This window comes from Lepus europaeus, chromosome 10 (genome assembly GCF_033115175.1).
Source record: "Lepus europaeus isolate LE1 chromosome 10, mLepTim1.pri, whole genome shotgun sequence".
Taxonomy (NCBI): Eukaryota; Metazoa; Chordata; class Mammalia; order Lagomorpha; family Leporidae; genus Lepus; species Lepus europaeus.
The window spans coordinates 50185475-50213141 of record NC_084836.1 but is presented as its reverse complement, the minus strand read 5'-3'; the positions used below and the strand labels follow the sequence as shown (position 1 = coordinate 50213141).

The following is a 27667-nucleotide window of genomic DNA, read 5'->3' as shown; positions in this document are numbered from 1 at the left end:
GTTGTGGAATGCTAAATCAATTGATTATCTAATTATTTAAAACATTCATGTAGGAGTTAAATACATATTGGTAGTGAATGAAAAAAAGACATCTAATTTCTTGATTAGAAAGAGGCAAGTTTTGTGGAAAAGAATAAAATTCAGGAGCTTTGTGAATTTTGTGTTAAAACATTTAAAAACTTTTACCTATTCTGTTTTCAAAATTGCTAGGGAGACTTAGCAAAATTTGACAAAATAACTGTGCTTGTATGTTTGGAAGCTGTATATAGGTGGCCAAATACCAAGTTAGAAGCTTTGCCACATAATCAAATAATAGTTAAAAACACGGGATAGTTAGGCAGACGTGGGTTCAAACCTGGGCTGAGTAGATTTGTAAAATTATTAACTCTCTGAACCTCAGTTTTTTTCCATCTGTCAAATGGGGATGATAACGTCACTCTTTCATAATACTTCTACAAGAACTATAAAATCTATTAGCTATAAAACAGGTAGAACTGGCAGATAAAAATTGCTCAGTAAATATTGCATGAAAATATGTATTAACTATACACTGATGTTGAAAACAATTTAATTACCTGATTGTGTGGATGTTCAGTACCAGAGGAAATGGTATAGCAACTTTATTGTTTAAATGAAGGTCTTGAAGTTGTTCACTGGACCAGTAATAATATCAAGACATTAAGAATTGGTCTGACTGCATTTGCACTGCTTATATTTATTGATTGCTACACCTGTCAAAGAGCTTTAGCTAAAAGGCAACCAGGAAATCTGGGTCAGAGGAGAACAACAATGGTCAAACTAATTTGGTTTTGCAAAACTGATGCAATCTGCTTTTGGAGCAGATATATACTTGCAGCTGAAGGTCACAATGGCCAGTTTTAAGAAAGGTTCTTTGATTTCAGCATCTGTTTTCCAGACTCTCCATTCTGGCCTTGAAATCACAGCTACCATGAACTCTCAATCCAAACCCCAGGTCCTACAGAAGTCTTCGTAGGGGTTGGATTAGATTCATATACATCTTCCTTTTCTTCTTTTCTACCACTACAATTAAATATTAATATTGAAAGAAAGCTATAGTGATTAGATTACAAACCCATATTCTATTCATTTGAAAAGCCCTTTATAACCTAGTTTTCACTGTTTCATCAACCTATCTTCTCTATTTAATAATGCTTCTTAATTAGTGTTCCCTTTGAAATCTAACAACATCTTCATGAAAATGACCTTTTGCTTTCAAAGACACCTAAAATTTAGCAATTAAATAAAGAACTTTTATATACATTGTTCTGAAAACTCCAAATGTCATTTGATTTAGAATAAAATAAGGCTATTTTTTTTAAAAATCACAAAATGGTGAAAATCTTAACTTTTCCAAGTGCAAATTCCCTGGAAAAGGTAAAGTTCCATAAATTATAAAATAGTCTATACACTTTTATGATACCCTCTTTCCTATACTTTGTGATTTTGCATCCATTTATACTTGTAAAAATATTTTAATAATGTGTTTTTCTTAGTTTGAATGTTGGTTATGAATGTGATTTGGGACCAAAAACTTGTTTATCTATACACTTACATGTTTCTTGGTATGTATACTTCATTCCAATAAAATGTTAATAAATCTTAAAATAAATCAAATCTAAAAATAAATCTTAAAAGCATATTTGTGGATAAAATAGAAGAAAATAGGGATTTAATTCAAGCTCCTTTAGGGACAGAAGAAAAATCACGATTTAACCACAAATAGATATTATCCTGGGTACAGTAAACAAATATAATAGCAAGTTCTCTGCTTTTAACAGAGTTTTCAAGTCTCATTATTATGTGTTTAACAGAAATTCCCATCTTCATCTCCCAGGATAAGCCATTTTGTACTGCATGTTATTTTTTTCTCAGATATTCTTATTCCTGTGTTCTCTTGCAGTCTCCCCTACATTATTACTCCTCCTCTGCTTCTTCAGTATTTCTCATGCTCCAGGAAGAACACAGCCTAACTTGACTTGGGAATGACTGGAATTGAGCCCAGGCAGAAACCCTGTATGGAAAAAAGCCCACTGCCCAGGCGAATGTTGTCTGAAAATGAGGTCAGATAAATTCAGGTTTTTACAGCCAGCCCAGTCAAGCTGATGAGACGCTACTCATCACAGACATGACAGCTTTGTTCATGGAGTTTTCTGACAGGACAGAGGGGATTTCTCACTGTCATATCCAGTAAGAACTGAGACCAAACTAACTTGTAAGTGGCATTTGGGATGCTTTGAAATAGATGACCATGGGAAAAATAATAATAATAATATTTCGGCCTCCCCAAGCACTTTGTTATCTAGTTATAAACTGTTATTGTCCCAAGACGTCAAATATAGAAATACCTCTTTAAAAAAGGAAGAAATTAACAATCCACACAGGCCTGGCGCTTTATTCCAGATGTGGGTTCAATAGAGAGAGGGCTACCTTTTATTTTTACTTGCTTACATTTAATCAACAGGAATATATTCTTTTGGGACTTTGAGCTGATCTCATGCCAGAGTTTGAGGCACAAAGGGCCAGGGAGACCACACAAGTTCAGAAACATCAGTGTGATCACAAGGGTGGTTTGGAGTCTAACACTCCATGGAAGGATGTTATAAATTTACTTTTATTTTGATTCCCTCCATGAAGTAGTTTATGTTTCACTTCAATGACTGTAAGAGGATTCTGGTTTTTACTCTTCCAGTGAACTAAACAAAGTCTGCAAGTAACATGGTAAAATGAAATGAGGTTTATGGACATGTGTTTTTGAGATGCAAATAAAAGACATTTTTTATTTATTGTCATTTCAACCTTCATTCTCAGTCATCTTGATTTTTCTGTCACAGTGGGGATTAGCAATTTTCTGCATAACTAAAAATGAACAAATAGGGAGGGTGGAATACCTGTTAGTATTTTGCAGTCCTTTTATCTGAGAAGGATATGGCAAAGTCACAAGAAGCCTATGGCTTTCCACAATCTGTTATTTTAGTGATTAGCACCTTGAGAGCCATCTCATTTCCAGAAACGGAAGATTCTGAGTGATGTTGTCTGTAACATAACTTCAACGCACAGCATGACTGTGCCAATTTCTTCCTGCTATTACTTCTCCATCCTCATAGTTAGATTGAATCTCTCTCTCTCTCTCTCTCTCTCTCTCTCTCTCTCTGTTTTTAAAGCATGATTGGAGCCATGGTATTATTAGAACGTCTCTGCCTCTTACATATTTACTGAATTGTTAGAAATGCACGTATTGATCAGAAAATCAAAGGATATATAAAATCAAAATCATATATAGCCAATTTTGCCTTGCTGTAGCTAAATACAGAACCATTTCATTTCATACAGCACAATCCAGCATCAGTTATCAACTGAATAATTCACAATAGGAACTTAAAAATCAGATTTGAGACTGTGGAAGCTATAGGAAAAGATATTTTGGTGTGCAAATTTGAGAAGTTATATTTTCTTGACAGCTTTAATTTCTACTAAATGAACAATTTAAACAGTTATTCCTCTCATATTAAAAGTAGGTATCACAAGATATTAAAAGAAAATACCTATAATTAAAAAAATTTCTTTCTCTTTGGTGTAAAATTTTACTGCTGAATCCCAAATCCTGCTTTGAAATGATTGCCAAGCCATCATTTGGTATTATCCTTCCCTCATGTCTCTTAGCAGAGATTTACTCCAAAAAGAAAAAGAAATCTGCAACTCTATTTTATGGGAACTAGAGCTTAACTATGCAAGTCAAATGATTTATTTGGTCTCTTGATGATTGTTTTCTGCAATACTGAATCAGACTGAAAAGTAATCCAATTTTATGAAGATGGACGGAAACATCAGATATGCTACTTTCAACATTGTTATTCATCATCAAAGATGGCATATAAAATCAAAATTATCTGTAATTTTTATCAATATTAGGACCACTGCATTATTTTAAGTACTCAATCGAAATGCTTACTTTTAATCTTCATATGCCTAGAACTTCATGCAATGTTTAGAGCACACTGGGCACTCAATGCATAGTTTTGAAATAAACTTAAGTAAACTAAACACTTTGTGAGGTTTTCTGAGTTCCTTCTATACAGATTAACTAAGTCATACAGACTTTTTAATGAGAGCCCTAATTCTTTAGAGAGAAGCCAATGTTAAATAATAATGTTCTCGGTTTACTGAAGGAAAACAACAAAGCCAGGGTCCCCAGCTGGGAATTAGGCAGGGATGTTTCTTATCACAGACTTTCATTCATTGGTCCCCCACATCCGATTATGATGGAAGACACTGACTAGTCTTTTAGTGAAATCTGCATGTAATGGAAGGGTCCCCGAGATGCCATTATTATAAAACATCCTGATTTAGCAACGTAGTTTACTATCACCCTCTCTGTCTTTCCTTTTCCAGTTATCATAAATGAAAGTAGTCATCTTCCCCCCAAATCAGTGTATAAACTACACTGAAAGAAACAGAGAAATATCTACGCCACCAATATCTTTTATAAACTTTTGAGTTCTGTTCAAATAGATGTATTTGTAATTCCACTCTTTTTAGGATAGTGTGAATTTTAGAAGAAATCCTTTATGATTGGTAGGGTTTCTACTACTAAGATATGTTGAATAACTGCATAGCATTTTCTTTTAATTTCAGACATTCATGCTATAGCCATTTCCCTAGATATCACAAAGGTTCTCTGCTGACTCATGCACATGCATATGAACAGAAAGACCTAAATCTCAGTAATCACTCTCCCAACCTCACAACATGACACAGAAGACTGTCTACTTGTCATGAAGGATTCTCTTACCTGTTTAGAAACTGACTGGCTGTTGTGATGAATTCTACTTCCATTAGTACGCCTCTTTGTGTTGTTTCCTCACCATAGCAAGTTGGACTAATCACAGAGCTTTCTAAGCTGTGTGCAGAGAGGAAGCCTCATTTAGTCACCTGCGGGTAACTGCCTGGAACTATTTCTAGAGACATTGCAGGTCTACTGTAACAGCCTGTGCTCTCCCAGGAGATACCCTAGGTGCTTGCTATTTCAATGCTTATTAGATTTGAAATTCATGGTGAGTTTCTTCATGGTCATTAGCAAAACTGTAAAATGAGAACTATATGGATTGTAGAAAAGATGTATTGCATAAAGGGTTTTTTCCTTTTAACATTAAAAGAAGAAATTATACATTCTCATAGCTCTTCTAAAAGTTCCACTATTTCTACCAAAAATTTCCTACATAGTATTAGGGGATATATAAATATCTTCATTTTAACCCTCATCATAACTTAGGGAATAAGGATTATTATTAAATTTTTATTGATTGTGAAATTAAAGTGATTTAAGCAAAGCCCAAGTAATAATTCTGGGAATCAGATTCAGGCTGGTATGAATCCAAAGCTGATTTTTACCCCAGCCTATACCATATGCACATTACTATGATGGGTTTCAGATAAATGATTGTTATAATTATTAGTATAGAAAGATTTGGTATGAAAAAATAGGAATGAACAAAGATAACTAAAGTATTACCTCTGTCTTTAAGGAGCTAATAGTCTATTAAAATATGGAAAGTTGAAACACTAGTGATTCTATAAACTACGGCCTCAAAGTATATGGCATAACTCTAGCAAGGTTGCAATAAAACTTAATCATTTTTGCATTACTGATGACAAGGCAAATTGATTTTTTTAAGTAACATGGCTCTGTCAAGAGCCTTAAATATGTTCCCAATCTTTGATCCAGTAATATTCCAATAAATTCTGCAAATTTATCTTAAGGAACACATTTAAATAAATAAGAAACAATCAGGCACATATATTTTCCTTGCAATATTGTATTAAAAAAGAAAAACAGAAGCACTCAAATGAACAGTAGCAAATGTAGCACCAAATAAATTATGGTTCAACAATGGGAGGTAAATGTTGTCTAATTCTCCCTTCCTCTCCAGCATTATTTCACATTATTGCATTTTTCTAATCTACCTTCATCTTTGTTGTAATATTCTTCATATTAAAAAAAATCCAAACAAATCAAAGACCTCCTCATTCAGCTATCGTTCATTTCTGTTACTCTTCATCTGAACAAATTAACTGTCCATATTTATTAATAGTTTCCAATGCCTTTTTTCACCTTTCATCCTTTCTTTGTCTGTGGCTCCTGTAAACTAAACCAGGGTTGCTTCATCAGTTGTCAATTCATTTTTCTCATCTTGTTGACCTTTCTGCAGCCTTTGACACACATGACTGCTTCTGCTTCCCTGATAACTATTCCAGAATAGGGTTTCAGAATGCTACACGTTCTCAGTGCTGCTTCTCAATGGTCACTCTTTTCCAAGTCTCCTTTGCTCATTCTTCATCTTTTTACCTGCATATTTTGGGCAGCTCCACACTCAATTCTTGGTGTCTTTTTCTGTAAATGCTGGTCTAGATTATCCAGGACCTCCTTCTTAGAACTTTAAACTTAAATATCCAATGGCATAATTGACATACTAAGGTAAATTGATGCTGTCAACAGTAAATTCCTGATTCCTACCCACCCCTTCCTTTAATTCTCTTCCATTCGGTAACTGACAACCTCAAGCTTCCATGTGCTCGCTTTAAAAAGTCCCAGCCATCAGTCTTTCCTTTTTTTTTGACAGGCAGAGTGGATAGTGAGAGAGAGAGAGACAGAGAGAAAGGTCTTCCTTTTTGCCGCTGGTTCACCCTCCAAGGCCGCTGCGGCCGGCGCATCTAACTGATCCGAAGGCAGGAGCCAGGTGCTTCTCCTGGTCTCCCATACGGGTGCAGGGCCCAAGCACTTGGGCCATCCTCCACTGCCTTCCCGGGCCATAGCAGAGAGCTGGCCTGGAAGAGGGGCAACTGGGATAGAATCCGGTGCCCCAACCAGGACTAAAACCCAGTGTGCCGGTGCCGCAAGGTGGAGGATTAGCCTGTTAAGCCACGGCGCTGGCCCAGTCTTACCTTCTTTTACTCTCTTGTTTCTCACCATGGACAAAACAATCAACTCTACATTTGAATGATATTTAGAAGAAATCAGTAGCACATATATTAAAATTGGAGTGGTACAGAGAAGATTAGCATGGCCCCCTCACAAGGATGACATGCAAATTCATGAAGCATTCCATATTTTTAAAAGAGGGAAAATACTCAAGTCAATAGATTCAGAGGTAAAAAAAGGAAATGTAACAAAAAATGTAACAAAAAAAGTACCAAAGAAATAAAAAAGAATCATAAAAATTACTACAAATAGCTATTTGCCAACAAATCAGAAAATCTAGAAGAAATGGATAGATTTCTAGACAAAGACAATGTTCCAAAATTGAGTAATGAAGACATGGGAAACCTAAACAGACCAATAACCAAGACAGAGATTGAATCAGTAATAATGATCCTCATAACAAAGAAAAGACCAGGACTGGATGGTTTCACTGCTGAATTCTACCATTTAAAGAACTAATCCCAATTCTTGTCAAGCTATTCAAAATAATTGAAAGGGAGGGAATCTTCGTGAACTTATTCTATGAAGCCAGTGTCACCTTAATTCCTAAACCTGAAAAAGACACAACAGAGAATGAGAACTATAGACCAGTTTCTCTGATGAACATAGACACAAAAATCCTCAACAAAATACTAGCTAATTAAATCCAACAAGACATAAGGAAGACCATTCACCTGGACCAAGTGGGATATCCCTTGTATATAGGACTGGCTCAACATTTGCAAATCAATAAATGTGATACATCACATTAACAAACTGAAGAATAAAAATCATATGATTATTTTAATAGATGTAGAAAAAGCATTTGATAAAATACAACATCCTTTCATAATAAAAACCATAAGCAAATTCAGTATAGAAGCAACAGTCCTCAATACAGTAAACACAATGAATGCAATCTATGACAAAACTAAAGCTAGCATCTTATTGAATGAAGGGAGAATTGAAAGTGTTACCAACCAAGATCCAGAACAAGACAAGGATGCCCACTCTCACCATTATTATTCAACGTCCTGGAAGTTGTAGCCAGAGCCATTAGCAAGAAAAAGAAATCAAGAGACAAAAACTGGAAAGGAGGAAGTCAAACTATCCTTATTTGCAGATGACATGATCTATATATAAAGGAATTAAAAGACTCCACAAAGAGACTATTGGGATTCATAAAAGAGTTTGGTGAAGTGGCAGGATATAAACTCAACATACAAAAATCAATAGCCTTTGTATACACAGACAATGCCATGGCTAAGAAAGAACTTCTAAGATCAATCCCATTCATAATAACTACAAAAAATTAAATACCTTGGAATAAATCTAACCAATGATGTCAAAGATCTCTACGATAAAAAGTACAAAACATTAAAGAAAGAAATAGAAGAAGACACACAAAAAATGGAAAAAAACTTCCATGTTTGTGTATTGGAAGAATTAGTAACATCAAAATGTCCATACTGAAAGCAATTTACAGATAATGTAATCTCAAAATACCAATGACATCCTCAGATCTAGAAAACAATGATGCTAAAATTCATATGGAAACACAAGAGAACCCAAATAGCTAAAGCAATCTTACACAACTAAATCAAAGCCAGAGGCATCACAATACCAGAATTCAAGACATACTACAAAGCATTTATAATCAAAAGAGCTTGATACTGGCAAAAAACCAGATTTGTATACCAATGGAACAAAATAGAATCTCCAGAAATCAATCCATCCATCTACAACCAAATTATCATTGACAAAGGAGCTGAAGTCAATCCCTGGAGCAAGGACAGTCTCTTCAACAAATGATGTTGGGAAAACTGGATCTCCCCATGCAGAAGTACAAAACACCACCCGTAACTTACACCTTATACAAAATCCACTGAAAATGGTTCAAGGATCTCAATCTATGACCTGATACCATCAAATTACTAGGGAACATTGGGGAAACCATACAAAACATTGGCATATGAAAAGAGTTCTTGGAAAAGACCCCAGAAGCATAGGCATCAAAGCCAAAATTGAGAAATGGGATTATACTATGTTAAGAAGCTTCTGCACTGCAAAAGACATACTCAGCAAAGTGAAAAGGCAACTGACAGAAAGGGAGAAAACATTTGCAAACTATGCAATTGATAAAGGGTTAATATCCAGAATCTATAATGACCTGAAGAATCTCAACAGCAATAAAACAAACAATCCAGTAATGAAATGGGCAAAGGACTTGAATAGGCATTTTTCAAGAAAGGAAATTCAAATGGCCAACAGACACATGAAAAAAATGCTCAGGATTGATAGCCATCAGGGAAATGCAAATCAAAACCACAATGAGGTTTTATGTCACCCCAGTTAGAATGGCTATCTTACAGAAATCAGCAAACTGTAAATGCTGGTGAGGCTGTGGGGAAAAAAGATACCCTAATCCAATGTTCGTGGGAATGTAAACTCATGCAGCCTCTGTGGAAGACAGTATGGGGATGCTTTAGAAATCTTAATATAAACTTACCATATGATCCAGCAATTCCACTCCTGGGAATTTACCCAAGGGAAATGAAATCAGTATATGAAAGAGTGATCTGTACCCCCATGTTCATTGCAGCTCAATTCAAAATAGCTAAAATATGGAATCAACCCATATGTCCATCAAATGATGACTAGATAAAGAAATTCTGGATATATATACTATGGAATAATACTCAGCACTAAAAAAATGAAATCCTGTCATTAGCAACAAAATGGATGCTAATAGAAATTATTATAATTAGTGAAATCAGCCAGTTTCACAAAATGAAATACCATATATTTTCCCTGGTATGTCGTAAATAGAGTATCTAAAATGTAATATAAAGGAGTAAAATTGACATTTTAAAATTCGATGATTATTTATAGCCCTTGTCTCTACTGTTGATAAAGTGTTTTTGTTTCCTTATACTATTTGTTGATCTCTGTACTTATTGTAGGTTTAATCTTTTTAAAAATTTTTTTTATTTTAACTTTTTTTTAACTTTTATTTAATGAATATAAATTTCCAAAGTACAGCTTATGGATTACAATGGCTTCCCCCCCATAACTTCCCTCCCACCCACAACCCTCCCCTTTCCCGCTCTCTCTCCCCTTCCATTCACATCAAGATTCATTTTCAATTCTCTTTATATACAGAAGATCAGTTTTAGTATATATTAAGTAAAGATTTCAACAGTTTGCACCCACATAGCAACACAAAGTGAAAAATACTGTTGGAGTACTAGTTATAGCATTAAATAACAATGTACAGCACATTAAGGACAGATCCTACATGATATTTTTTGAAAATTGATTAATTTTCTATGCAATTTCCAATTTAACACCAAGGTGTTTTTTTTTTTTACATTTTCAATTCTCTTTATATACAGAAGATCAATTCAGTATATACTAAGTAAAGATTTCATCAGTTTGCACCCACACAGAAACACAAAGTGTAAAAATACTGTTTCAGTACTAGTTATAGCATTACTTCACATTGGACAACACATTAAGTATAGATCCCACATGAGACATAAGTACACAGTGACTCCTGTTGTTGATTTAACAATTTGGCACTCTTGTTTATGGTGTCAGTAATCTCCCTAGGCTCTAGTCATGAGTTGCCAAGGCTATGGAAGCCTTTAGGGTTTGCCGACTTTAATCTTATTCCGATAGGGTCAAGTCAAAGTGGAAGTTCTCTCCTCCCTTCAGAGAAAAGTACCTCCTTCTTTGATGGCCCCGTTCTTTCTCTTTCTACTGGGATCTTACTCACCGAGATCTTTCTTTTTTTTTTTTTTTTTTTTTTGGTCAGAGTGTCTTGGCTTTCCATGCCTAAAATACTCTCTTGGTCTCTTCAGCCAGATCTGAATGCCTTAAGGGCTGATTCTGAGGCCAGAGTGCTATTTAGGACATCTGCCATTCTATGAGTCTGCTGTGTATCCCGCTTCCCATGTTGGATCGTTTTTTCCCTTTTTGATTCTATCAGTTAGTATTAGCAGACACTAGACTTGTTTGTGTGATCCCTTTGACTCTTAGACCTATCAGTGTGATCAATTGTGAACTGAAATTGATCACTTGGACTAGTGAGATGGCATTGGTACATGCCGCCTTGATGGGATTGTACTGGAATCCCCTGGCACGTTTCTAACTCCACCATTTGGGGCAAGTCTGATTGAGCATGTCCCAAATTGTACATCTCCTCCCTCTCTTTTCCCACTCTTATATTTAACAGGGATCACTTTTCAGTTAAAATTTAAACACCTAAGAATAATTGTGTGTTAATTACAGAGTTGAACCACTACTGTAGGTTTAATCTTAAAAATACATCTTTGTGAGCCGGCGCCGCAGCTCACTAGGCTAATCCTCCGCCTTGTGGCGCCAGCACACCGGGTTCTAGTCCCGGTCGGGGCACTGGATTCTGTCCTGGTTGCCCCTCTTCCAGGCCAGCTCTCTGCTGTGGCCAGGGAGTGCAGTGGAGGATGGCCCAAGTGCTTGGGCCCTGCACCCCATGGGAGACCAGGAGAAGCACCTGCCTCCTGCCATCAGATCAGCGCAGTGTGCCGGTTGCAGCACGCCAACCACGGCGGCCATTGGAGGGTGAACCAACGGCAAAAGGAAGACCTTTCTCTCTGTCTCTCTCTCTCTCTCACTGTCCACTCTGCCTGTCAAAAATAAAAAAAATAGATCTTTGTAAAAATTAACAAGGGGAATAGGAGAGAGGAGGAAGAAGGGTGTGAGCGTAGGTGGGAGGGAAGACTATTATGTTCCTAAATTTGTATATATGAAATGCATGAAGTTTATATACCTTAAGTAAAATTTAAAACAAGACAAGGGGCCGGCGCTGTGGCATAGTGGGTAAAGCAGCTTTTGCCTGCAGTGCTGGCACCCCATATGGGTGCCAGTTCAAGCCCAGCTGCTCCACTTCCTACCCAGCTCTCAGCTGTGGCCTGGGAAAGCAGTAGAAGATGGCACAAGTCCTTGGGCCTCTGCACCTATGTGGGAGACCCAGGAGAAGTTCCTGGCTCCTGGCTTTTTATTGGCACAGCTTTGGCCATTGCAGCCAACTGGGGAGTGAACCAGCGGATGGGAGACCTCTCTCTCTATCTCTGCCTCTTCTCTCTGTGTGTAACTCTGCCTTTCAAACAAATAAAAATCTTAAAACAAAACAAAACCATGATTCACCACCTTCATTACTACCATCTCAATTCCCACTGTCATGGACCATGGTCATAGTCTTCTAATTGGCCTCCTTACTTCTACTCTGCCTATTGTACTTTATTTTCCACACAAAACCAGAGTGAGTTTTAAGAAAAATTATTATTTTATATTGTATTGTGTCATATTTACTTGAGAGAGAGAGAGAGAGAGAAATCACTCTCATCTTGTAGCTCATTTCTCAAATGCCATCAACAGCTGTGGGTTAGGTCAGGGCTGAAGCCAGGAGCAAAGAACAAAATCCTTATCTCCCACATGAGTGGAAGGAATCCAATTATTTGAGCCATCACCACTGCTTCTCAGGGTCTACATTAACCAGAAGCTAGGATCGGGTTTGAAGCTGGAACTCCCACCCAGGTACTCTGACATGGGACTTGGTGTTTCAACTGGTATCTTAACCATTACACCAAATGCTCACTTCCAGAGTGATTTTTTTTTTTTTGATTCATAAATTATTTCCTTAACAGCATGTCCTCATCTTCTACAGATCTCTCCCTTATTCCATTCCATTCATTTTGGTTTCCTTGCTCTTCTTTGTTATTTTTAAGGATTCATTTATTTATTTGAAAGAACGGTAGAGACACAAGGGGAGAGAGTGAGAGTGAGAACAAGAGAAAGATATCTTCTGTTTATTAGCTCTAGTAACAGCCATCAACAGCCAGGGCTTGGCCAAACCAGGATCTAAGAATTCCAGGATCTTCTATATGGGCATCAGAGACTCAAGGACTTGGACCATCATCCACTCCCTCCAAGGGCACATCAGGAAGCTGTTTTGGGTGCAAAGTAGTTGGGATTTAAAATGGCACTCTAAAATGAATGCAGATGTTCCAGGTGATGGCTGGATCTACTATGCCACAACACCCTTCCCTCTTTATTACTCTAAACACACCAGGTGCCCTCTGACTTCAAGGCCTTTGTATTTATGCCTTCACTGTTAGAAACCTCTCCTGATATATATTTATGTCTCATTCCCTCACTTCATTCAGGTCTCTACTGCAGCTACTTTTTCAGAGCTTGCTTTTCTAATTAGATTATTTTAAAAAATCACCTTGTCTGTCACTGTTGGCTTCCTTGTCTTGTTATTTCTTTTTCTAAGCACTTTTCATCATTGACACGTACCTACTACAAGATATACTCTGTCAGTACAAGAAGGCATGCTTCAAGAGAGCAAGCGTTTTGGCTGCTTTGCTTGATGATGATCGGCAGAGTGTAGACAATGCTTGGCTGTGGTAGAACCTCAATAAATGTCTTATGAGGAAATGAATAAAGCAGATCAGTAATTTAATATCAGGAGGAAATCAGTCTACTGCAAAGTTATGTTCATACGAAAGATCTTCAAAAAGTTCACAAGAATGTATTTTGTGAAAAAACTTTACAGATTTCACATAATTTTTTGCACCAAAATAAACTCATCTTTTAATTCCATTTCCATGGATTTTTTTTTTTGACAGGCAGAGTGGACAGTGAGAGAGAGACAGAGAGAAAGGTCTTCCTTTTTGCCGTTGGTTCACCCTCCAATGGCCGCTGCGGCCGGCGCATCTCACTGATCCGAAGCCAGGAACCAGGTGCTTCTCCTGGTCTCCCATGCGGGTGCAGGGCCCAAGCACTTGGGCCATCCTCCACTGCCTTCCCAGGCCACAGCAGAGAGCTGGCCTGGAAGAGGGGCAACTGGGATAGAATCCGGTGCCCCAACCAGGACTAGAACCCAGTGTGCTGGCACCGCAAGGCGGAGGATTAGCCTGTTAAGCCATGGCGCCGGCCATTTCCATGGATTTTTGAAGTTCTCTCACATGTTAAGGTCTGCAAGATGATATGAAAACATTAAAATAGTTGTAGATGTTTGGATTTGAATAAAATGTTATGTTGTTGGGCTAATTTCAGGGATTTATAAAATATAAAATTATTGTATCTGGGAAATAGCAGTTCGCAGAGAAAATGCAATTCCTCTTTTTGAGAACTGACTAGCTTCAACCACATATCTCAGAAGAGAGTAACTGCAGTGGTTTCAGAATTAATGCCACACAATACATCTGAACATTGCCTCTCATGAGTTATAGACCAGGTAAAGTGCAACAATTCTGAATCAGATTATCTGGTTCTGAAGCATAGCTCTTCCACTTAATAGTTAGATGAACTTGGGTTACTTAACCTCTCTGAAGATCAGTGTCTTTATCTGAAAGAAAAGATAGTAATCTACTAATTTCATATGGTTGTTAAGGGGATTATTGCTATTAAAGCTTTTACAGTATATTAGTGTGTGTTCTGGAAACTACTATGCTCTCAGTAAATGTGACCATCCAATATTCTTGCTTTTTATTAAGTTTGAAAGATAATCCTCTCCCACAATTGTCCCACTAGGTCCTGCTGCCATTCTTCAAAAGACAAGCAGAGGTTAGACCAGTCTGCTTAGCATGGAGAAGGATGTTTTGTCTCTTGGTGAGTGTCTCCATCACATCTCTTATGTAGATCATAATTTACTTCCAACACTGGGATCTGTGAATTTCATCCTTGTATCTTGCAATTAGCTTGTTTTGAAAACACAGTTCATAAGTTGAAATTATTTTTAAACTGACTTAAAACTGTGACATCTTTGAATAATTAAAAAAATTCTCACATAGGGCATAGATATTGAGAAAAACACTGAACCTTGTACACATACTGACTTCCATTATATATCACAAGCTAATGATATTTCTCACTGATGAACTGTTTAACAATGTTTGAAGAAACACAGAAGGAGACAGTGACTAGTTCAGCTACATATGCTATCCGTAGAATGTGTCATAGGTATGAGATGGAGATTGTGGAGTCATACACAAAAATGTTTAAATCCACATGTAGTCACATTATTGAAAGACCCTCATAAAAGATGTTTGTTAGGAAACCTAGTTGCCAAAAGTATAGAGCTAGTATAAGTAGAACCACTGCTTACAATAGCAGTGTGGGCCAGTGCTGCGGCTCACTAGGCTATTCCTCCGCCTGTGGCACCGGCACCCGGGGTTCTAGTCCCGGTTGGGGTGCCAGATTCTGTCCTGGTTGCTCCTCTTCCAGTCCAGCTCTCTGCTATGGCCCGGAAAGGCAGTGGAGGATGGCCCAAGTGCTTGGGCCCTGCACCCGCATGGGAGACCAGGAGGAAGCACCTGGCTCCTGGCTTCGGATCAGTGCAGTGCACCGGCCGCAGCATGCTGGCCGTGGCAGCCACTTGGGGGGTGAACCAATGGAAAAAGGAAGAACTTTCTCTCTGTCTCTCTCTCACTTTCTAACTCTGCCTGTCAAAAAAAAAATAGCAGTGTGTTTCCCAGTGGATTTAGGAAAATCTGGCATTAAGTAGATGATCTATGAGCTAGAAATAATCATGTTTCTAACTGTACCAGTGACTAAGGAGTTTCTTGGGAAGGAAGCTCACCTAAGGGTAGAGAGGGCTGACCAAAGAGTTGTTTAAGGATGATGGACTGGAGTGAAGTGGAAGAAGATGCAAGAGAAATGTTAACTTGAGACTTGTGCCAGAACTCTCAGAAAGTGAAATTGAAATTAATCAATTAAACTAACCAACAATGCTTACATTATTTTGGGCCCACAGATAACCAAGGAACACACACAAATGTCAGAAGGGAAGCAGGAGCGAAGTCCCCTTCCTTGGATGCTACAGAGTGCAGAGCTTCTGCCCAAGTAAGAGTGGGTGCTCAGACCACAGATCAGTATACAGCCACACCTGTGATGAAACATAAGGCCTCAAGCCTTAGCGTCATCAGAGAGCAGAGTCTTTGGTGCAGGTATCAATAGCATCTGCACCAGTCCTGAAGTCTTGCCACAAAGGCAGAAGTCACCACTGTCAAAAACTGTGGCAATTTCCCATGCACAGGGCACCACAGAGTGTCTAGGCAAGAAACTTCTCTTGTTAGTCATGGGAAACTAAAGAAACCATACTGAGAAGAGAAAGGTGAGTCTTCTAGAGATTTCCAAGAATTACCAGAGTGGGAGAAAGAAGAGGACTAGTGATCTGGTGATAGTTGATGTGGAAAGACGTGGGCAGCAGGGGAGGGAGATTGCCAGTCATTGCTGTGGTGATGCAAGCCTTCTTATCATGCTGATGTGGGTAGAGCAATATAGGCTTCTGTGGACTTTAGAGATGCCATGTATTCCAACACACTGTTCTTGTTGTCACTCTGCAACTGGGCTCATTCTCATTATTTGGGTCTCAATATAAATGATCCCTCTTGTGTTTCACCCCTAACTGAAATTAAATTAAAATCTCTTATTTGCTACACTGAAATCTTTATAAATATGAAAACTGCTATAAAAGTATTTCTAAAAGTCTCAAGAAAAGTTCAAGTAAATAGGATGTTGGAATAGCTTCAAAAAACAGTAAGAGCTGAAGTCAATTTCTGATGATGTTTTAACAAGCCATGAATGGCAATTTCATACTAATTCTAGAATAAAATAAACTAAATTTGCATCCATTGAATGTGTGAGAATAAATTCACGTTTGTTCTTAACTCATCAGAAATATTGAGTGTATTATTTTGCAAGTTTATATTACCATATAATAAAGCATAGCTCTATCATTCATTATTCATATACTCCATTAGAAGGTATATAAATATCATTTGTGTTTGTGTTGCATTTAAACTAGATAAATATATGAGCACCTCAACATTTACTATTCCTTTTACTCCAAAGACAATGAAAAAGTTTCATGATTTATTGCTATCAGTAGAATCAATCTTGATATAAAGAGAAAACAAATATGTTTGGTTATCAAATGCATCTTATTTTTGTGCATTCTTTACAGTATTTGATTTCTGAGTGTTTCTGGTTGTCACGTATTTTGTGGAAGGTAAATTTCTATGTTACAAATTTTCAGAGATGTTTTATTGAATCCTAAATGTTAAAATGTATTTAATAGGTTTTCATAATAACATAATTTGTCTTCCATTTCACTTGAATACTGGACACTGCACAATAGAACAGTGAAAGTGAGTTAATATGAACTATCTCAGAGCATTCAATTTGCTTTTCCCATTACAGTTTTTCTTAGCCTTGTAAGCAAACATTGATTCTATGTGAACCAGATTTTATGAAGTGCCAATTAGCATCTTTAAAGCAAAACATTGAATTGTAAAAATATGTGCTTTGGTTTAACATATTCAGTGATCTTACCAGTACTGAAGGTAATCTTGGCAACCAAGGAAGATCACATGTACACATGTGTCTGGAAATGAACTACCAAGGTAGACAGATTTCTTTCCATTTGAAAATGTACACTGTTAAGGAATCATAATAGGTACACAGTAAACTGAAAACTAAGTTAGCTAAATGCCATACAAGTTGCATCTTCTTATTTAAAAACAAAATCAGTTCAACTAAAAAAATTCAGTTGGGTTAACATCCAGATTCAATAAAGAGCTCAAGAAATTCAACAACAAAACAAACAATCCCGTAATGAAATGGGCAAAGGACTTGAACAGTCATTTTTCGAGAGAGGAAATTCAAATGGCCAACAGACACTTGGAAAAAATGTTTAGGATTTACTAGCCATCAGGAAATGCAAATCGAAGCCACAATGAAGTTTTACCTCATTCTAGTTAGGATGGCTGTCATACAGAAATCAACAAACAACAAATGCTGGTAAGAATGTGGGGAAAAAGGTACCCTAATCCACTGTTGGTAGGAAAGTAAACTGGTGTAGCCACTGTGGAAGACAGTATGGAGATACTTCAGAAATCTGAATATAGACCTACCATATGATCCAGCCATCCCATTCCTGGGAATTTACCAAAAAAAAAAAAAAATCAGCATATGAGAGTTATCTGTACCCCCATGTTCACTGCAACACAATTCACAATAGCTAAGATATGGAATCAAACCAGGTATCCATCAACTATTGACTGGTTCATGAAATTATGATACACACACACACACACACTATGGAATACTACTGAGCCTTGTAAAAAATGAAATCCTGTCTTTTGTAATAAGATGGACACAACTGGAAACCTTATATTTAGTGAAATAAGCCAGTCCCCAAAAGACAGATAGTATATGTTTTCCCTTATTCAAGGTAACTAATAGAGAACCTAAAATGTAATGTATTGGAGAGAAATTAACATTTTGGGATTTGATGATTGCTTATAGCCCTTGTCTCTTCTGTTGAGGAACAGTAAAAATTAAGAGTGGGAATGAGAAAGAGGAGGGACAAGGTTTGGAGCATGGGCAAGAGGGAAACAAGAGTGGGAAATATCACTCTGTTCCGAAATCTGTATATATAAATTCTGTTTCATGAAATACATGAAACTTGTATAAGTTAAATAACATCTTAAACAAATGAAGACTCAGCATAAAAAATTCAGTTGTCAGATCCTAAAGAACACATTACAATAAGCACTAGCTAATAAAAAAGTCATATCCCACTCTTTGTTCTTGCCTACTCTTTGCTCTTTCATGCTTTGTCTTTGGATTTATTTCTTCTTTTGTTCAGCTGGATTGGAATCTTACCCACTCGCAGGCTTTATCCACCCTTTATTTGTTCTACTTCCATTTCTAGCCCAGGTCTTTACTATGAGTTTCATAGATTCTTATTTGAGTATATAACTGCTACCTAATAGCTCAATTGGGATGGCTAGAAGGAATCTCAAATTTAATATGTTCAAAATTGATGTCCTGATTGCCCTTAAACCTGCTATTCTGATTTTCCCTTTTTCGTAAGTGGAACAACTAATCATTCAACTGCGTAAGATAAAAACTTGAGAAGTACCTGGAAATCACTTTCTTCTCTCACCTTCCTCACTTGCTTCATCCTCAGGCCCACAAGTTCTGCTTCCAAATATATAATAAATCTTCTAATTTTGATACATCTTCACTGTCAAAACAAAGTTCAAGCTATATCATCTACATTTTGGGATATCTTCATACTGTCCCTACTTCCATTCTTTTTTTTTTAAATATTTATTTGAAAGGCTGAATTACACACAGAGAGAAGGAGAGGCAGAGACACAGTGAGGTCTTCCATCTGCTGGTTCACTCCCCAACTGGCTGCAAAGCCAGGAGCCAGGAACTTCTTACGGGTCTCCCATGTGGGTACAGGGTCCCAAGGACCTGGGCCATCTTCCACTGCTTTCCCAGACCATTGCAGAGAGCTGGATCAGAAGTAGAGCAGCCGGGACTCGAACCAGCACGCATATGGGATGCCAGGACTGCAGGCGGCGGCTTTACCAGCTATGCCACAGTGCTGGCCCCCCTACTTCCATTCTTATGCCTCACTAATTAATTCTTCATATGACATCAAGAGAGATATTTTAAAAACATAAGTAAGATCACATCTATTTCATGCAGACATCCATTACGGATTCTTTCTCACTGCTTTTAGAATAAAGCCTAGCTCCTTATAATGACTTATGAAACCCTACCTTTTATGATTCCAACTCATGACAATGGCCTTATCTTCTCTTTCCCACACTCCAGCTGTACTGTCCTTTGTAAACCTTTGTGCTGGATCTTCCTTCTGCTCGTAGTGCTGTCCTGCCACATCTTGAAGTGCTGCTTTACCCTTGTATTTCAGATCCTGGCTGAAATGTCCATCCTCATGAAGGCGACTTTAATCATTTTATCTAGAGACGCTCCCTACCTCAACCCTCACCACTGCCCCCATCTCAGCAGCTGGTATATTTCATTTATAGGCCCTATTATAATTTCTAATAATCCCAATTGTGTGTGTGTGTTGTTTGAATGTTAACTGAGGAGTGAGCCATTTTCCTCCCCTCCAGTGATTATCAGAGTTCCTCATGTTTAAATAGGTATGCAATAAATTTTTTGTTAAACAAATGAATGGAGAAACAGAAAATAACAAATAACAAAAAGTGGTCATGGGGCCCTAGCAGAGGAAGAACAAGAGGCTCCATAAACCATCTTTTGAGGGATTCTTTGTTTTTCACTTATAAGTAATTAATTATTTAATATCAGCAAGTGCTTCTAATGTTTAAAAACTTTTTTTGTGGTTTCCAAAAGAAGGATTGATTCAACATTGCTGGTTATTCAGCTCATATATTAAGGGTTCCTTTCTGGCATAATCAGTTATCTTATTTTTTGTGCAACATTAAATATTATAATTTAGCAATTACCAGAATAAAGTAAACAATTTTTAAAGTCATCAACAGCTTAAGAAGATATCTTAAAAATTTTAATCTTGATAAGTTCATCTAAAGGATTTCAAAGGTACTTCAGCATTGGCTAATTCCTTTTTTCCATCTATCACCCTGCTTTTATTATTACTATTTTTAAATTCTATTTAAGTTATACAAGTTTAATGTGTTTCATATATACAGATTTAGGAGCATAGTGTTACTTCCTACCCTACCCTCCCTCCTGCTTAAGCTCCAACCCTTCTTCCTCCGCCCTCTCCCATTCCCATTCTTAATTTTTAGAAATATCTACTTTCAGTTTACTTAATGAATGTAGAGTTAACCCTACACTAAGTAAAAGAGCTCAAGAAATACTATGAAGAAAAAAAAACCCATTGTTCTTCAACAGAAGAGACAAGGGCTGTAAATAATCATCAAATCTCAAACTATTTGAGGGACTCAATTTCTTGACTAGTAGAAGAAAAGTCTAAAGTACAGTCACCTCTCTGATCATACTTGTGCACATCAATCTTTATCTTCAAAAAACAGTTCAATGTAATTCTAGATCAAAGTATACCAATAGCAGTGTAGGGTAAGTCTAGATCTATATGTGTTAAATAGGCACATGCATATCATATGTTTATTATGTGTACTTATATTAAATAAAACACAAATCTGGACAATCATGTATTATTTTAAAATTATCTGGATATATTTGTTCTTGATTCCTCAAGAGTTAAAGAGTGCAATTGAGGACTGAGTATCACATGTCTATTTCTTTATGTATTGCATTGCAAGATAATGTCACAAAGCAGCTGATAGTCATGAGAGTAGTTAATATGGACTTCTAACAAATAATGTCCAAGTATGATATTTGTTTATTGATTTTGTCATTAAAGGTTTTATAGCACTGATTCTTTCATCCTGCAGACCAGTACTTGTTTCATTATCAACATTTCATTAAGCAACAAAAAGTCAAATTTTCTTGGAAATAAACATTAGGAAATATTCTTAATGATGGAAAAATAAAATCACTCTAAGTGTCTGATGTGTAAATGTTTTCAAAGAAAAATAGGTATTTCATAAAAAAGTATAGTCTGAGCCATGTTGTGTAAATCTACATCACCAAAAATAATCCATGCTACAGCCCTTTGTCACACTGCAGAGCAGGACATGCAGCAGAATGTCAGAAAGAAAAGTAGCACAGCAGGTCTCACAGTCAACTCTTTCAATTAGTAGCTCATTATACGAACATAATGGGTGATTCACAAGAAGCCAAAGGTCGCAAAGATATAATTAAAACACATGAGAGCCTAGAGGGTTCATGAGTATGAATGTACTGCTGGACGACCCAGGGAACTGCAGTGAATGTGGGCACACACATTATTAAGTTGTTGGCTAAACCATCAGAAAGTAACCAAAAATAGAAATAATACAATACGTGGGGTGCCTATCTCTTCAAATTTATATAAACCATTTTTCCCCTTGCCAATGCACTTTAGAGGCACTGTTCTCATTTCTGTGCTATGGTTGTAGAGCTTGATGTGGAAATCTTTGAGCACTTAAAAAATGAGTTAACAGTGCCAATGAGAGACAGGAACTGGCTGACACACTAGGCCAATGATTAGGGCAGAAGAGGAAGGAGGAATAAGGAACAGCTTGAATATATAAGCCTTTATCTTAATAATAATGAGTGCCAACAGATAGCAATCTGTGTCTCAGTCACTGTAAGTGCTTACACTTAACACACTGACCTAATTAAGCTGTAAGACAAATTCAAGGAGTAGGTGCAATTATTATCCTCATTTACTAATGAGGAAACTGAGGCTCAAGAGTATTAATGACTTTCCAAAGGCCAGAGTCTATGAAGTCATGTGCATTCTCCCTGCCTCCACACACACAGGTATGATTCATTAACATGGAGAAAGGAGGATTCAAACTGGTTTTAATAATGTTCAAAAGAACCACTGTGATATAATAGAATGAACATATTAAAATGTATATAAATTACATTATATTATATAATATAAAAACATAATATACAATATTTATTGTTATATAAAATAAATTACAAAGATTTAGGTTATGATCCTGAATCTCCTACTAATTGTACAATTCGGGCAGTCATTTTATATCTCTGGAATTCAACTTTCTTAGATCTAAATATATGGAGTTGGTTCTACATTGTGTTTCTAATGTTTATTTATTTCCAGCTGCTTGAAAGGTAGAGAGAGAGACACAGAATGAGATCTTCCTTCTGCTGGTTCACTCTCCAAACATCCAGAACAGCCAAGTGGGGCCAGACCAAAGCCAGGAGTCTAGAAATGTGTCTGGGTCTCCCACATGAGTGGCAGGGGTCCAAGCACTTGAGCCATCTGCTACCTCCCAGGATATATTAGCAGACATGCCGGAACTCAAACAGGCACTCTTATATGAAATGCAGGTATCTCAAGTGGTGGCTTAATCCACTTCACCGCAACACCCGCTCCAGATGCTATATTCTTAAAACTGAGTGTGATGGTTAGTTTTATGTGTCAACATGACTGGGCCACAGGGTACCCAGGTGTTTCATTAAACAATATTCTGAATGTGAGAATGTTTCTACATTGTGACTAACATGTGAACTGGAAGACTGAGTACAGTAGATTGCCCTATTGGTGTGAGCGGGTCTCTTCCTTTCTGTTGAAGGCCTGAACAGAACAGAAAGGGCAGGAAGAGAACTGGGGCTCTCTGCCTGACTGTCCTGTCTCTGGACCTAGACTTATACCACTGCCTCTCATAGTTCTCAGGCCTTTGGACTTAGGCTGGAACAATACCATTGGTTCTCCTGGGTCACCAGCTTGTTGTTGATGATCTTATGACTTTGCTGCCATCTTAACCATGTAAGACAACTCCTTATAGTCTGTCTTCTGTCTGTCATCTATATCTATGTTGTATTGGTTTTGTTTGTCTGCAAAGCCCAGACTTATATATTCATCTAATAACACTGACAGTCTATAACTACGATGAACAGCTTTTCTAAAGGTATTTTGATTGAACTCTTATTTCTCCCATATCCTCCTTGTACTTGTTGAAAATTTTGGCTTTCATCCTATAGATTTGATGGTAAAAACAGATGGCATGGGGGTGTATCTGAGTAGACTGTGGCTACCAAATTGAGAGAAAATGCTTTAGAAACGTGTAAGGGTCTGTGTGTCTTTAGCTCACATTGCTGAACAGAATGCTTGTACAACCTAAATAACTGTTACCTTCTGGCTTCCTTGTCTAGCAGCAGAGAAAATGTTAGATTGCATGGAGCTTTCACTAACACAAAATAATTTGTAATACTAAAAGTATTATTTTATTATTCGCAAAATATAAGCACCAGCCTACAAGAGCTCTTGGTAAACATAATTTGTTAAATCAATATATGTATATTAAATAAAAGTTAATATAACATTATATTTATGATTCACAAAGTATTAGTATAGGATATGACAGTTAAAATGGGGGTCTGGATATTAATGGCAGTGATAGGGCAGTGAATTTGTTGTTTAGTTCCAAATGCATTATTGTACTTTTTCCAACAGTTGTTAGATAATAATTAAGAAACAAGGCATATTAAAGTGATGAGTTCTTAGAGGTGATATGATTTTACCTCTCTTGGTTTGTAAGTGCATTTCACCAAATTCAGAGAAAGCCAGTTTGCCATGTGGAGTCCAGCAACTCTTGGGAAATGTGGAGCTGGAACCTGGATTTTCAGATTTCTATGCTAGGAATCCTTTCCCTTTGCTTGCAGCATTTATAATTATTGTCTATATTTTGAGGTATAGGTTTTGAATGTTATTATGTGAAATTAGACATAGGTAACTATTTTCAGTATATTGAATAAAATTACTGCCAATATGGCACCTTAGAAATTGCTTATTTAATAAAAGTTAGGACTTAAATATCAATGTGAGTGTAACTTTGGTCTATGTATGAGGAAGCATTACAAAGTTCTCAGAAAAATTAAATTGAAAGATGATGTGGAGGTTAGCATTGTGGCACAGCAGGCTAAACTGCTGCCTGCAATGATGGCATCTCATATCAGAGTGCAGGTTCGAGTCCCAGCTGCTCAACTTCTGATCCAGCACCCTGCTAATGTGCCTGGGAAAGCAGTGGAAGATGGTATAAGCACTTAGGCCCCTGCCACCCACATGAGAGAACTAAATGGAGCTCCAGGTTTCTGGCTTCAGTCATTGCGGTTATTTGGGGAGTGATCCAGCCAATGGAAGATTTCTAAATCTCTTTCTTTCTCTTTCTCTCTTTCAAATAAATAAATAAATAAATCTTTAAAAAGAAAGGTGATGTGAATTATCCATGAATTATCTTAAATTCTCTATTATACTCACTCCAACTAATGAGAATGAATGAGTGGGTGAATTAATATCATATAGGCTTGGTTTATATGAGTTTACAGGAGTATCACATGATGACACAGAATAAAAGACTAATTTTAAAATGTTAACCTGTTAGTTTTATCTTCAAAGCCAGCATTTAGAAAGAATATCTACTATTTCCTATAGAAATATTTTTTCAGATTTGGGGTCCTGTTAAGATTTGTCACTGAAACTCTTGCTGTCAGCGTACATGTGAAAAACAATTGTCCTGTTGAACTGCTGCATTGTGTCCACAATCTCTGCTAGTCCAGTAGAGTCCAGAGGCCTACTCAGAGCATGAGGAGTTACCACCTGCAGATCAAAGAGATAAGAATTGTGGGGCAGTAACCAAAATATACATCCTTTGGTGTTGGCAAGCTCATATGTCCAAAAGTGGATACTGAATCTAAATGGGCACATTGAGAAAAAGAAGTATGTAAATTCAAGCAGATAATTTTGCCAACAGGTGCTATAACAGGTGGAGGCTTGAGACTTGTGGTAAGATGATGGGGGATTTCCCTGGACCACTGAACAGGTGCTCATGGTGGCCTTTTATACAGAGCCTATAGACTTTACCATCAGGATTTTAGTATTCCTATAAGGAGAAGGTAATATTGTCTACAGATACATAAAAGGGTCATGCAGAAGTAAAATAAAGGAAGTATAGTATCTGAGGAAACAACCACTTCCTATCACCAGCTAGGAGGCTGAGCAGTATCTTTTTCCTAAGTGAGATTAGCCCATTTCTGCATATTTGATGAGGAAACAGAACTGTTAATCGTCCTGAAGAATTTTTTGCCATCCATCTTCCTGACAGCTGCTGAGATTTGCATGTGTGTGTGCGTGTGTGTGTATGCATGTGTGATGTGTGTGTTCACATACATGGCAAGGTCTAGGGTGAAAGCCACAAAAGGTGCAAAATTTATAGAGGCATTCACTCTCAGGCAAGCAAAACCATGTGGAATTTGGGGGAATTAGAAATGAGATTAGAATCAATCTGCTTAAATAGCCCTAGGAGGGAGTTCCTCTATATGTTTTGTGCCCTTGGTGCCTCTCTTGTCCTACCTAGTCTGGCTCTCTCTCTTTCTGTGTGTGTGTGTGTGTATGTGTGTGAACTCCACAAGCGGATCTTTAATTCTTGTATGCTCTTTATATTTAGGTTGGTTAGCTGGTTATTTTGTGTTAGCTGTTGAGGGCCCTTGACACTAGCTAACCAAATAAGTAAATTTACATGGAGGTCAGCAGGGTACCTCTTTTTTGATGTACCACATGTGGAGAGATAGATAAGTCTAAGCTTCATAACTCACAAGGCCTTAAAGCCCACCTGATTATTTTCAAGTCTTTCTGGCAGTTTCTATTTCCCTCTCAATGAAAAAACTTGCTCATGGTTTAGACACCTTTCTTAGGGCCTCTGATAATGACTCTGTCCTCATTTTAGATCCTATAAGTTTAAACTTCTTGTTAGATTCATATTCTCCAGACTTAAAAAAAGGTAAAATTCTAGGTGGCCATGCACATGAAACCTCCAATGGAAGCAGTTTCTGCAAGCTGGTATTGCATCCCGGGAGAAGCCACCTCCTGCTGAGAAGCCCCCTCCTGCTGCAACCCAGTCTTAACTCCCCTTCCCAAAGACGCCCCTTTTCAGCATGAAGCAGCCAGAGAGGTCATCATCACCCAGTCCCCTCTAACAGATGTTAGGGTACAGTCATATTAAGGGGGGGATGTGAGGAGTCAGATGGGTTAATAGGTAGGGTGGTCCCAATAGAATTTGGGGTAAAAAATATTTGCTTCCTTCTCCAAAAGAATGTTATCTTCAGTAAGAACAAAATGTCCTCCTTCCTTTGGAATTTCCATATTTACCAGAGAACAGCAAGGGAATGGTGATTGCATCTGAGCTCACAGTTTATTATGAGAATTAGTTACCTACCCCACTCTTCTGGATGGTTTTTTGTTTTATCAAGAGCAAGCCAGATGGCATAAAGGATGGTAAATCAGGTCTTTTGATGGGTTTTGTCCCCACCTGGTAACTGAATGAAAATGTGCTTGTCAAGTTTTTTTTTTCCTTTGAAATTGTACTTAAAAATCCCAGTGCCATGGGGGTCCTTTGGGTTCTTTCTTCTCTTGGAAGCCCCCTCCATGCTGCTCTGGCTGGAGGTCTTTGACTCTAACAAATCTTTTTAAATCTTAAAAAAAAGAAGTAAATTTACTCAGATCATCAGAGCAATACTATACCAATATCCATATGGCTCAATACAATTTAGGAAAGTTTACCCAAGGCCACACAAGAAGTTAATGACAGAAATGGGATTAGAATCAGACTGGCTTCCACTACACCACCTACTGCTGTCACATCCAGAGACAGACTGCTGACAGCCTGGCTCTAAACTGTGGGTCATGACACTGGTGTTCATAAGGACTCAAATTTCAAGGAGATTGCTGGTACAAAAAGAAAGTGTCAAATTTTTTTTTAGATTGTTCACCATGAAAAATTGAAAAACTAGTATAAATTAAAAAAAAGATCTTATCCATATATTCACTCAAAGGTAGCAACGAACATTTTGTGTTCTTTCTCTGGACTTATTTTTCACACAAAAACAAGATACTACATATTCTTTTTGTCATTAACATTTTTATAGAAACAGTTTTATACTTTATGACATTATGTTTTTGCTTTTACTTAATATATGATGCTATTTTCTAACTCAAAAGTATTTGTTAATACTATCATTGCATTCTTGCTTAAAATTTACCTAACTAATCCTTATTTATGGACATTTATGTCATTTTCATTTTATTCTGCAACATTCTTTGTGCACTTGTATTGATGTCTTAGAATTTACCAAATTAGAGTTAGTACCTCAAAATTTATTTTTGATAACTTTATCAAATTGTCCTCCAGGGAGATTTTTTTTTAAAATATTTTATTTATTTATTTGAAAGTCAGAGTTATACAG

The 27667-nt window shown here is 37.1% G+C and overlaps 1 protein-coding gene and 1 pseudogene across 1 annotated transcript in view; one reads left to right on the top strand and one right to left on the bottom strand.

Annotated features, from left to right (window-relative positions):
• The window catches only part of PTPRR (protein tyrosine phosphatase receptor type R), a 255887-nt gene that overhangs the window by 138182 nt on the left and 90038 nt on the right, over window positions 1-27667 (bottom strand). The window lies entirely within an intron of this gene.
• LOC133769227 (U6 spliceosomal RNA) lies at window positions 7036-7130 on the top strand (annotated as a pseudogene).